The sequence below is a fragment of the Macaca nemestrina genome, chromosome 1, assembly GCF_043159975.1.
Source record: "Macaca nemestrina isolate mMacNem1 chromosome 1, mMacNem.hap1, whole genome shotgun sequence".
NCBI lineage: Eukaryota > Metazoa > Chordata > Mammalia > Primates > Cercopithecidae > Macaca > Macaca nemestrina.
Window position 1 is genome coordinate 215,744,580 of NC_092125.1, and position 13,187 is coordinate 215,757,766.

At 50.9% G+C, this 13,187-nt stretch overlaps 1 protein-coding gene across 4 annotated transcripts in view; it reads right to left on the reverse strand.

Moving 5' to 3' along the window:
* Positions 1–13,187, reverse strand: part of LOC105483134 (immunoglobin superfamily member 21) — a 328,288-nt gene that overhangs the window by 74,560 nt on the left and 240,541 nt on the right. The gene's annotated exons all lie outside the window — the stretch shown is intronic.

The window sequence follows — 13,187 nt, forward strand, 5'->3', positions numbered from 1 at the left end:
GTACAAATGGCCCAATGGCCCACCAACTTTTATCTCTGTCATTTCTATCAATGGCAAGTTTTAGAAGACTTCTTTTCCTTAGTCAATCCCACCTAACCATCACTCCCTGAAACACGATGATCTTCCAAGGCAAAGATTCTCCCAGAACCGGGAATTTTATTAGACTGCAATAATATTAAAGAGGGTTTGAAGCACCCGGAGCAAATTCTAATGTGAAGAAATACCACAGCAACAAATACTTTATTGTGAACTGTTTACTAAATTAGGTCTTTCCCGGACATTTTTAGCCTTCAATTTTTTTAAATACCAGCAATAAAGCACTTGCATAATTAGTAATAAAGCTGACAGCCTGGTTACTGATTTTTTACTTAGAAGGAAAAGGATAATGTGTGTGTGTGTGTGTGTGTGTGTGTGTGTGTGTGTAGATAATTTCCAACAGCTCTGGTTTCCTGACTGCAGACATAGAAATGATTTGCCATATCAGCAATTCTGCCCAGCAGGCTGCAGGTCAGGAGAAAGCTGCATTGAGCACTATGGAATGGAAACAGTTCTCCTTTAGGAGTCAGAAGTTGACTTTTGATTCTGCGGCTGGCTTGCTGTGTGACCTTACGGAAGTCATCCACAGTCTCTGGGCCTTGGTTTCTCAGGTGGAGAATGAGAGGGTTGGCCTGGGTGATGTCTGAAGACTGCCAGCAGATCTGTCCTGAGTCTGGAGGGGATGGTGGCTTTAAGTGGCATCTGTGTGTTGGTGGCTCCCATATTTGTATCTGTGGTCACAACTTCTCCCCCGCCCTGTGTTTCCACCAACCTACTTGCAGTCTGTGCTCAGGCGTCTAACAGATATGTCTAACCTGATCCAAACAGAACTCGTGAGTTCTGTCCTACACCCTCAGCCTGAGCTAGTCTTCATCAGTCTCCTCTTCTCAGGAAGGAGCCCCTCTCCTCCCAAATGCAATGGCTATGGCCCTAGGGGCCACCTTTAACTTCTCTCTCACTTTCTGGTGTCCCCTTTCCAGCCCATCAGCGAGTGCTGCCAGGTCTGCTTCCTAATTCATCCCCATCCCTTCTCTCCGCCTCTGCCTGTCCAGCTCCGTCACACCCCACCCCGATCTCCCTGCTTCATTATTTAGCAGCTTAAAACTCAAACCGAGGTCAATTTCAGTGACTCTTCGTCACTCAGAATACAATTCAAATTCTCTCTAATGGCCAAGGATGTTCTATAACAGTGGTCCTCAAACTCACCTGCAGATTGGATGATCTGATACGTGGATGCCTGTGTCCCTCACCCTTGCTGAGGTTCTGATTTCAAGGGCTAGGGGTTTGGCCTGGGCACTGGGAGATTTCTGGCTCCCCTGAGTGGGCCATAGAGCAGGAGCATCAGCCTTATCTAGGAGGACATTGGAAATGCAGACTCTGGGGCCCTGTCCCAGCCCCACTGAGAATCTGCATTTTAATAGTCAAGTTCCACAAGACTGCTCCATGAGGCCTGGCCTCATCTTCTGCATTCTTTGCACGGCTCACCAACTCTGTCAGTCCCTCTGGACATTTTTATGTTCTTTGTTGACATATTGAGCTTGCTCCTGTCTCAGGTCCTTGCTTTCCTTCTGCCAGAATGCACATTCCTTGGCCTTTGAGTGGCTGCGTCATCTCGCTCGCCATCCAGGAAGTAGAGAAAGAGCCCCCCCGATATCTGACCTCTTCCTTGCAGAGCCCCACCGCCTCCTCACCTCTCTCTGTGTTGCTAGCATAGCACTGGGAATGTCACCTCCGTGGGGACAGGGAACTTACCTGTCCTGCTCATCTCTGTCACTCGATGTCTACAGTTAACAAACAAACACTTCTAAAATGACAAATGAATAACTAAGGCAAGCCCTTACTTGAGGTGCTTGAAACATGTCAAGGTGCATTCGACATCGGAACTAACTCCCCACCACTCCACCCGGGGTGCTTCCTGGCACTGGGCTGCAATTCCTGACGGTTGACTCTGGGTGAAGATGCTGTCTCTGGAAGGCCCCTGATCCAGGCAAGCCATTACCCAGAGGTAGGAGCAGGTGACCCCATTGCCCCCACCCCATTCCATCAGCATAGGACTCAGCCTCCTCAGCTGGGGAGGCTGCCGGGGGAGGATAATTCTGCCTTGAGGGGGAGCTCTCTCAGCTCTTGGGCAAGTTGCTTCTCTTCTCTGGGCTGCATCTGAGCCCCCTAAATAGGATCTGAGATCTGCACTGCACAGGATGGTTGCTAGGGTTTAATCAAACAATGGATGGGGAAGAGTTTTGCTGAAGCCATAATTCCATATTTGGATAACACGTCAGCACATTAATTTAACAAGTCTTTCCGGAGACCCTGTGCTCAGCACTGAGAACCTAGAGATGAAGAAGGGAGGGTCCCTAGCCCTGAGAGACAAGACCCATCCTTGGTGACTGGGGGCCCCAGGCAAGAGCCCCCCCACTCCAACCCCCGCGCCCCTGAAGTTGCAATACCCTAGTGCATCACCAGAGGGCAGCAGACAGCTTTGCAAGTGCTTCCCTCCCTGGGGAGCTAGGCTGGGGATAGAAGGGTGTGTTCTGGGAGTTCCAGTGGCCTCCTTGTGGGTCTGAGCTCAAACAGAGAGTGGGGGAAGGTGGGTAGAGGACTCAGTGGCAGCTGTGAATGCAACAGGAGTCATCTCAGTTCCCTGCCTCAAATCTCATTACTAACCCAAGACCCAACCAAGGAGAAATACCCCTGACCCTCCTTCTAAATTAGAAATGGGAGCCTCCTTGAAGCTCCAGGGGCCTCTGGGGCATGAAGATCTGGAGTCTGTGTGCAGGGGAGATTTGGGGACCACAGAGGGACTCCTAGCCAAGAGATGCAAGAATGCATGGGAAGAGAGGGAATGAAAGCACCGTGCATGCCTCTGTGCACAGGATGGCAGGAATAGGGCACCCCAATAGAAAGTGGGCTATTGGAAAGGGGAGAGAGAAAGGAAAGAAGAATATAACTCTAAAAATGAAAATCAAAGACTGAAAGTCAAGGAACGAGAGGAGAAGAGTGTCCACCTTCAGTGACAGGAGGTGGAGCAAGTTAGGGAGGTGGTGCCAGTCCTCTGTGGAGCTTGCACCTGTGCAGGAGGGAGGAGCCATGGAGAGGAATCAGCCCAGCCCTGCCCTGCCTGGGCTGCTCATGGCCTTTGTGGGGACAGCAGATGTGCGAGTGGACAGGTGGGAGCCAGCAGGAGAAGGCTAAAGTGGAAAGTATGGGGCACTCCCTGGGTGCAGCAGGCAGGATCGATTCTGCCGCTGGGGAGAGGGTCAGGGAGGGCTGCTGTGTCAAGCGGAGCATTGGAGCTGGGCCTGGAGCACCACTGGGCTTTGAAAAGGCAGAGGCGGCCAGGCAGCCCCTGGAGAAGGAGAGAAGAAGTGGGAACCTGAGGGGTCAATGCCGGGATGGGGGAGGCAGGGAGAAGGTGGCAGGGGCAGGGGAAGATGGGGAGCAGGGGAGTGTGCCCAGCTCAATGGGGACTGAGGCAGAGCATCTGAAGCACATTAGGTTAAACAGATTTCTTCACTAGTCAATGGAATTGATGCTACCAGCCAAGACAGCAGAGAAGATGCAGGGCACTGATTTCCCAGGTCCCTCTCCCAGAGCCAAGAGTGGGCATCACTTGCTCTCCCTGGCTGTGGCATCCAGGGTCCTGGGACTGCCAGGCTGTGGCTCTTTTTAAGGTGATGACTGATGCTGGCAACTTCCCACTTGGAGGGTCCAAGCATCCCGGGTAGATCCTCTGTACACATACATGTGTGTAGGGGTGGAGAGATAAGGTCATGTGCCAGTCTCCCTTACTAAGTGACCTGGCGCGGGGTGGGCATCAATTACTGTTTGTTGGGGCTGGGCACAGTGGCTCATGCCTGTAATCCCAGCGCTTTGGAGGCCAGGGCAGGTGCATCACTTGAGGTCAGGAGTTCAAGATCAGCTTGACCAACATGGTGAAACCCCGTCTCTGCTAAAAATACAAAAAATTAGCCAGGGGTGGTGGTGGGTGCCTATAATCCCAGCTATTTGGGAGGCTGAGGCAGGAGAATCTCTTAAACCTGGGAGGCAGAGATTGCAGTGAGCCAAGATCACGCCAGTGCACTCCAGCCTGGGCGACAGAGCAAGACTCTGATTAAAAAAAAAAAAAAAAATTACTGTTTGTTGGATGACCTGCTCTCCATGCTCCATGGCCCAGGGGCCCAATGAGTGGACTTGGCTCCAGTGGTCCATGGAGTGCCACAGCTTGGGCGTTACCCAGGCTTCCCCCTGCACAAGCTGTGTGACCCTGGACAAGTGACCATACCTCTCTGTTCTTCCATGTCAGCATCTGAATAACAGAATTCAACGAGTCTGAGATCTGCGCTCCACAGATTGAACCAGATGACAGGTTGGGAAAGAGTTTTGCTGACTGTTTGTTTGAAATGATAATTCCACATTGGAATACAACCCATCAGCCCATTGATTCGACAGATCTTTACGGTGGCCCTGGGCATCTATCCCAGGAGCTGGACTGAGCATGGAGGACCCAGAGATGAAGCAGGGAGGGTCCCAGTCAGAGAGATCAGAACCAAGGAGGAAGGCTGGGAGCAGATTCCTGCAGTCTGGGCAGAGCATTGCTCTGGGACCTGACAAAGGGGGGTGCCTTTCCTAATTAGAGCTCTGGAGGTGGAAGGCCTGGGATTGGGTCCAGTGGAACTTCTAGCTGGAAAGCATGGGCACGCTGTAACTCTGAGGAGAGTGCCATGGCCAAGGAGCTATAGAAAGCATCTTGCTCCTGGCCTTCCCTTTGGCCTGCAAGCGAGGCCTCACTTCCTGAGGAGTTTAGCCCAGGGCTTGGCCAATGAGTGCACCGCACATGCCAGCTGTTATTGCTCTGCTAATGACTGGCAGCCCAGGCATGGGGGCAGCCCAAGTTCCGGGGTTGGCTGGTGCCTGTGAGGTCACTCAGGCCTCAGGGAATAGACTCTGAGGTCACTGACTGGCCTGGCTATTTCATCATCTTCAATTAAAAGTGGTCTGGCTGTAGGGGCGTTAGAATAACCGCCTGTTGGCGGATGGGGACCACCAGCAATTAGAATTATCTATGCCTTGATGCCCGCCATTGAATTCTTTGACCCCAGTGTGCACATCGGAGCAGGAGGATGAGATTGTGTGAAGTGGGCTTTCCAAATTGCACTGCCCATATCTTAACCTGGAAGACTTTTTAGCAAATGAATTCCAGATTCCCCGGGTCTTGCTCTGGGCTTGAATCAAATTCTGTCTTGGTGGAGCCCAGGAATTGGTATTTTAAAGCAGCTTCCAAGGTGATCCTGATGCAGGTGGTCAGTGAGCTGGCCTGTGGTGTAGACACCACCAGTGGGTGACTTGTTGCTCCGTTGACATGTAATTTTATATGTATTTATTATTTTGGAGAAGAAGTCTCACTATGTTGCCCAGTCTGGTTTTGAACTCCTGAGCTCAAGTGATCCTCCCATCTCAGCCTCCCAAAGTGCTGAGATTACAGGCATGAGCCACTGGCCAGCTGATGTGTAATTTCAGGCTGCTGAAGGCTGCTGAGCACACCCCTAGTGGCTGGGAGGAGACCCGCAACCCTGTCTTCTAAAATCATCCCTGGTTTGGAGATGGGGACCAGGTTCCCACTTGGGGTTGAAAACCACGGGGTTTCAAGTCTAATACCAAGAGGCATAATCTGTTAAGAACAATAAAATAAACAATGCCAGTCTCTCTCATTCACACTCCTGGATGAACTCTGGGTGGGAGAGAGAGGAATGGGTTTCCAGCAGGCCACTCTTTCTCATTCACACTCCTGGATGAATTCTGGGTGGGAGTGAGAGGAATGGGTTTCCAGCAGGTCAGGAATTGAGGATATTCTTGGAGAGTTAGTTTCATAAGGGCAGGGCCTGTGTTTGTTGTTGCTCAGTGCCTGGCACAAGCCCAGCATGCAGTACGTAGGCAACATGTGTTTGCTGAGTGGTCAAATGAGTCAATAAATGGATGACCACTTCATGTGGCAAGCAGCACCTGTTAGGTATGTTTTAGAGAGAAAAGACGTTTGGTTCGTGAAAATATACAGAGGGAGAAGGGAGCTGGAGAACTCAGACTTTGAAACCGACGACGGTCAGATGGCACGTTTCTTTGTATCAACTGTAAAAAAAGAGTTTGGTCTCCACACGAATAGATTGTAGACGGATCATTTAACTTTTCAAAGGGAAACAAACCCCTCTGCTCTTTGAACCAGACAGTTAATGTGCCTATTTAAAAATCAATCCCTTATTTGTTTTCGTTTGAACGGATTCCAGGCGGCTTCTGCTCAGAAACTGTTGTCTGCCCGTGCAGTGGTCTTGCCACTCCTTGTGCCGTTTCCTCTTGCCGTATCTTTGCACACACGGGACCCTCCAACCAGATCATCAGCTCCCAGCTCCTCTTTGTCTAAAACCCACTGACGCCTCTAGAACCACTTCAAATGCCAGCATCACCCTGATTTCCCCAGTCTCTGCATCTCTGATTCATCATTGGGTTATATCTGAATCTTCTCTATGACAGCTATCACTTTATTACTTGAATTGTTCGCTATTTATCTCTGTGTTTTATCTCCCCTTTCTCTTTTTTCATTCCACAAATATTTATTGTTCCTTTCTAAATGCCAAGTAGGTCCTGGGGTTACTGAGATGAAGAAGATGTAGCCGAGCCTTGGAGGAGCTTATAGGCCAACAGGCATCAACGGAGGGGAACAGGCTTTAAGTTCCAAAGAGGCAGGGGCTGATTTTAGCCACTTTTGTGCACCGTAGCTCTGTGCCTCAAACCAGCGAACGCTCACTGTGCACTGTTGAGTGTGTGTGTGAACCGATGCACCTCAGAGTAATAAAGCAAGTGGCATTTCTTCCAGCGCCCTGCATTCTCAGCCTCTTTGTTCCATTTACTCCAGCTCTCCCGCGTCTCCCTCCTGATAAACATGCATCAAAAGGTGCAGCCCAGCACTGGCTTTCTCTACACGGCCTCCAGCCCCCTGCCCCCCACCCTGCCCGGCCGTTCCCCACCGCCTGTGGCTTTGGGGGATGACGCTTGTTCCTGAAGCCTCAGGATGCTTCCGGAAATGGAAGACACGGCATGTGTGTGGGCGGAGTGGTTGAAGCCTCATGATTCACCCGGACCTCCACGGAGGTCACAGCTTCACTCTGGGATGGCCATATTCCATGGGGAGGAGGTTCAGGACACACTACCTCAAATATGGCACCTTGGTATATTGAATATTTTATACCTGGAGGTCAGATTCCAGGCTCCACTGTGGACAGCTTTGTCTTCCTTCCCTGGCACCTCCAACCAAGCCTCTCTACCCAGGAACTAAGGTGAGCTTGACAAACCACATATCACAGCATGCCACAACCTTCAGTGGCTTCCAGTGCGTGGAGAATGAACGTGAGCTGACCTCCCCGTTCCCTGTGCTCTGGCAGCAATGGCCCTCTGGCAGCTTCCAGATCACACCAAGCTCTTTCTCACCCCAGGACCTTTGCACTTGCCATGTCATCTACCTGGAGTGCCCTCCCAAGCCCCAACCTTGCCTGGCTGGCTTCTTATACTACATATCTCTGCTCGGATGTCTCTAGATTCCTGGAGATACATTCCAGGTATCTCCTATGAGAAGCTGTGCAATGCCCTCACCCCATTATTGTCACTGCTCTCTATCACATTGCAGTCGGCCTTCCGTATCCATGGGTTCAGAATCTGCGGATCCAACCAACCGTGGACCAAAAACATTCAGAGAGAAAAATAATAATGCAACGATATAAATAATACAAATAAAAATATAGTATAACAGTGATTTACCTAGCATTTACATGATAGTAAGTATTATAAGTAATCTAGAGATGCTTTAAAGGATCTAGGCAGATGTGCGTAGGTGATGTGCAAATACTGTGCCATTTTATATGTGGGACTTGAGAATCCTAGGATTGTGCTATCTGCTTGGGCATGTCCTGGAACCAATCCCCCCACGGATCCCGGGGGACAGTTGTACTTTATTCCCTTCACCACACTCATCACACATTGTAACTATTTTTCCTTGTTATTTTAAAGGCATTTTTGTAGTGTGCCTCTCCTCACCCACTAGATCAGAAACCTTCCGAGAGCAGGTCTGATTATGTCTTGTTCACCACTCTATCTCCATCATCATCCCTAATATACAGCAACTACTCAATTCCTTTGTGATGAATGAATGATGTGAGTGTTAGGGGAAGGAATAGGGGACTGGATGTTCCTTTCCCAAGGTGGCTCGTTCATCTGCCAGCAGCAGCAAGTGTTGCAATGAAAGCACTCCACCACCATGTTCACCACGAACTCATTCACTACCCCGTGGTAGATATTTACAAATCATCTACCACGTGCCCAGGGTTAGGGTGCTGTACTGGGGGTTGGGGAGAGGATGGTGGTGAAAACATCAGACCTAGTCCCTGTCCTCACGGGGCTTCCAGTCTAGTGGGGGGCGGGAGTGGTACAGACTCTGAAGACACAGCACCAGGCTGTGAGCTTGAGCAGTCAGGGTTGACTTCCTAGAGGAAGCAACATTTAAGCTGAACTTGAAAGGACAAGTAGGACCTTGTTGGCAAAGAGAGTTGGCCAAGGTGTTGGAGGGACCTGCAATGGCAGATCAGGGGCAGGAGTACACTGAGCCCCTCGAGTCTAGATTTCCTGCACCAGTGAATTAAGGCCAGTGAAATCTGTCCGGTGCTCCTCATCGCTTCCTGAGCAGATCGAGTGGGACAAGGGCCTCAGGGTGCTTCCGGAAATGGAAGACACAGTATTTGTGTGGACAGAGTGGTTGAAGCCTCGCTATGATTCACCCGGACCTCCAAGGAGGTCACAGCTGGCCTCTTTGATGGCCGCATTCCATGGGGAGGGGGTTCAGGACACGCCACCTCAAATATGGCACCTTGGTATATTGAATATTTTAAGCAGATGGAATTTGAGAAATGGCAGGCGCAGGAAGGACTCTGACCTTTCCCTGAAGCAGGTCACAAGACCTTCACGTGAGAGGTTCCCTCTCTGTAGCTGGAGGAAGGAAGCATCTTCACTCCCGAGGGATCTGAACAAACCACCCTGCTGAGTGTCCCCAGCTTACTGCCCTTAGCTCAGACCCTTCTATCTGAGGTAGGACTCCCCATCCTTCATCCAACGCAGCAAAAAACACTCAGCTCAAACCACTTCTGTGGGTCTTCATTTCCTTATAAAATCTCCCGTGTCACCTAAAACGTATACGAACTAGACCTGTATCCTTTTGTCTTGTGAATTCGTCTTTTGCTACAGGGGCCCCAGCCAAGAACCTAGAAGGGTGGAATGAAGAGTAGACCTTGAAACAAGGATTTGGGAGCAAGGGGTTTATGTGAGAAGGGATCCCAGGAAGCTGGTAGAATGAGCTAGAAGGGAAGGAAGCCAACACGGGTGCATTCTCAAGGTTATTCTAGGGGGCACTGAGAAACTCCGGGAGAGATTAGACAGCATTCTTCTCAGAGTGTCTCAATGTCCCTCCTTCTTATCCCATTTTCTGATTTTACCCATTAGGAAACACCCCCAAGGGGCCAAGGAGCATACCCAGAACTGCCCACTCATTTTGCACATTTCATTATGCACCTGCTGTGTGCCAGGCCCTGGGCTGAGAGCTGGGCATGCGAGATGAAGGAGGAGCAGGTACTTTGTCCTCCTGAGCATGCATCTGAACCGTCCCCCTAGAGGGACGAGGAGGCTGGGTATGCATCCAATAAACAGTCATTGGTCAAGGCTGCTCCCGGGTGGTGTCAACTCCCCAGCACTTCTCACCTGCCTCACGTGCAGGCTGAGTAGGCTCCAGTGACCTGAGAAAGCCCTGGGTAAGCATCAAGGATGCTGGCACTGCCAGGAAGAGCGAGGGGTAAGAGGATGTGGGTATGGCGGAATAACCGTTGGCCGCATCTGCCTCCTCCCTTTCACAGAGGGCTCCTTCCTGCCCTCAGGTCTCCACCCAAGTGCCACCTTCCTCGGAGGCCCTGCCTGACCCCCATCTAAATGGCACCCAGCATCTCATTCCTTCTTGGCACTGCACCCCACCTGCCCCTTCATTGCATGCCCACAGTTTAGAATCACTTCTTTGCAGAATGTGGAATGATGTATTCATCTACATTTTGCCGTGTCTCCCCCACTAGATTGCAAAGCCGTGCTCTTCTCATTCCCCCTGTATCCCTGGGCACCTTCCACCAAGCCAGGGTCCTAGTAGGTGCTCAACTAAATAGCCTTGGAGGGAATACATTCTTGTCAATTCCAACCTGGGAGTTCTGGGCTCTGGGGCTAAGACCTAGAAAGGCATTTGATAGATGGGCCTCTGGGATGCTCAGAGAGGCAATGATCTGTCCAAGGTCATACAACTGGGGATACACACCTGCACCCCTGGGGGCAGAAGTCCTGATGATCCACCCGACTTCCATCCCTCCAGGGCCCCCTCAGTGGGACAAAAAGCACCAGGAGCCCCTGGGGCTCCTCTAGGCTACCCGGGAAACTGCTCTCAGCCAATTCTTGGTAATCTTCTCAGCTCATTCTCTCCCCACTTTCCCCAGCAGAAGAGGAACCGACTCAGACAGCTGCGGAGCTGGGACTCTCTCTTGTTGAGATGCATTAATTTGTAAATATCTTCATTTATATGTAAATGCGGAGTCCCGCACCCGCCCCCAGCCCTGACGGGGCTCTGCAGCCTAGAAAGGCAGTGGCCCCCAGCAAGGCTGGCTGGGAGGGTCCGACAATCCTCCGTGATCCTCTTAGGCTCCAGAGGGTCTGCTCCTTCCTTCCCTCGCCCTTGGTAATCAACAAACAGGACGGCTCAGCTCCCTGGGGTGCTCTCTGCTTGGGAGACCACCCCTGTCACCAAGGTTCAGGGAGAAGGTGGGGGAGACTGGTTCCCATGTAGGAAAGGAAAGAGCACTGGCTCCTAAGATCAGGCTTAAGTCAGTGCCACTGTGTGACCTCAGGCAAGTCTCATTCCCTCTCTGGGCCTCGGCTTCCACAACTGAAAAACAAGGGATCTGGTCAAGTGCATGTCATTCCAGAGGGAGACTGTTGGGCCTTGCTGAACTTTGACCTCTTCCGCAGTAAGAACAGGGCTAGAGAAAATGATTAATAATAGTAACACCTGTCTGCATTCATGGGGTTGTTTGTGCAGATCAGAACAGAAAGGGTGCATAAAAGGAGGCTTTATGAGATTTGTAAAAAGGTGAGTTTTTTTATTTGTCTGTTTGTTTTATGATGGGAGAAGGAGAGATTGTTCTAGGCAATGGCAGCAAACATGTACCACTTAGAGACCGGACACCAGCACTTCACCTGAATGCACCCGTTAGCTCCTCACAAGCTGCAGCTAGCCTCTTAGTGCTGTCATGTTCCTTTGGAGGTCAGGAAACTCAATTGTGGGGTTACCAGCCCCAGATTTAACTAATGCCAGGAGGTGGAAGAGGCAGGATTTGAACTCAGGCTGTAGGACGTAAATTTCACTGAAATTCCACAGCAATTGTACAAAGCCAGTCATGTCAAGCCTGCTTCACAGGCAAAGAACCGGAAGCAGAGAGAGAGAGGTTAAGGCTCTCGTCCCCAGTCATTCAGTAGGCAGAGACTGAGCTGGGATTTGCATCTGGGTCTTCTGGTAGCAGGGCTTGCCCTTGAGGCTCCAGGGAGAAGGAGAGGGTGGGGCTCAAGAATATTCTAGATGGTCCCTGGATTTCTTTCTTAGCTAGAAATCAGAACCAAGGAGTCCTAGAGGCCATGCTGGTGGCAGTAGGTGGCTTGGTGAGGAAGGAATTCTCAGAGACACAGTGACCGGCAGGGGTGGGCTGGGTGGCATTAGGTTTCTGGGAATCGTGGAGATTATTTGGGAGTTCACTTACTACAAAACCATCTGTGGTTTCCAGAATACCTATTTTCTCCAAAATGAGTTTTTATCTCCTTTTTCATCTTGATCATAACTGGTTTGTTTTAGGTGTGCTTTAGTATTTTAAGGAACCATAATTTCTTTTTGGAAGCAGGTTCAGGAGAAATCACAACTAGATGGATGAAGGAGTTTGTGTGACTGTTCACACACCTCTTCACACACCTTCACGTCCACATTGTCAGCATGGTCCTGGCACAGAGCTCGGAGAGGAGGAGGACCAGCCAGGCTGCCTGGGGAGCACACTCACCTTCCCATTTTCACAAAAGCAGGCAGAGGAGGATGCCTGGGCCAGGTTCTCGGTGCAGGGCTGGACTCACCCTTTACAATCTTCTCGTCCCATTTTCTAATTTTACCCAATAGAAAATAGGCCTGAAGGGCCGAGGAGCGTAACCTGAGCTGTCCACTCATTTTGCAAATTTCATTATGCACCCAATGTGTGCCGGGCCCTGGGCTGAGAGTTGGGGATGCAAAGTGAAGGAGGAGCATGTCCCTTGTCCTCCTGGAGCTCATGGTCACAGAGAGACCCACAGCCCATGCTGGAGAGTAGGGCCTCCCTTTCCTCCAGGCTCAGAGTCTAAAGACAGCACAGTACCAGACACTAGCTGGGAAATCCACATAGCACGGTGCCACAGTGCACGTCATGTTGGCTTGCTGGCTGCAGTCCCCCTCAGGGTGCCCAATGCAGCACTATCCCCCTCCAGCTTTGGAGCAGACCACTACTTTCAGGCTGGGCACCTGGCAAAGCATTTGGTGGTGTGGCGTGGAAGAGTGTGTATGTGCAAAGCTGTGCACTCTTCCTGAATGCAGTGAGATTCCCTCTGAAGAGGGGTGGGGACTGGGGCAGTTGCAGCCAACCAGCTTTGGGGGATCGGTTCAGCTGAGGTGAGGGGTCCCATGGGTGGAATTGCTTGAGTGGGGTTCTGAAGGCTGATGAGGAGTTTACCAGATGACCAAAGGGAGAAAGGCCCTTTGAGAAGAGGGACCAGCATGTGTTAAGTGTCAAAGGAATAAAACAGGACTAGGCTCTTGTGGGGAGTTTGTGGGAAGGAGGTGGAGCCACACACATAGAAAATAGCAGGCTGTAGGAGATGGAGTCGGCTTGATTCTGCCGCCCCACCTTCTGGAAAAGAGGGATGGAGTAGGAAAATCAAGCATCTCTGACTTGAGCACTGCTTCTCCCCACTCTGCTACTTTTGACCTGGGAGTCCACTTGCTTGGGGTCATTCTCTCTTAA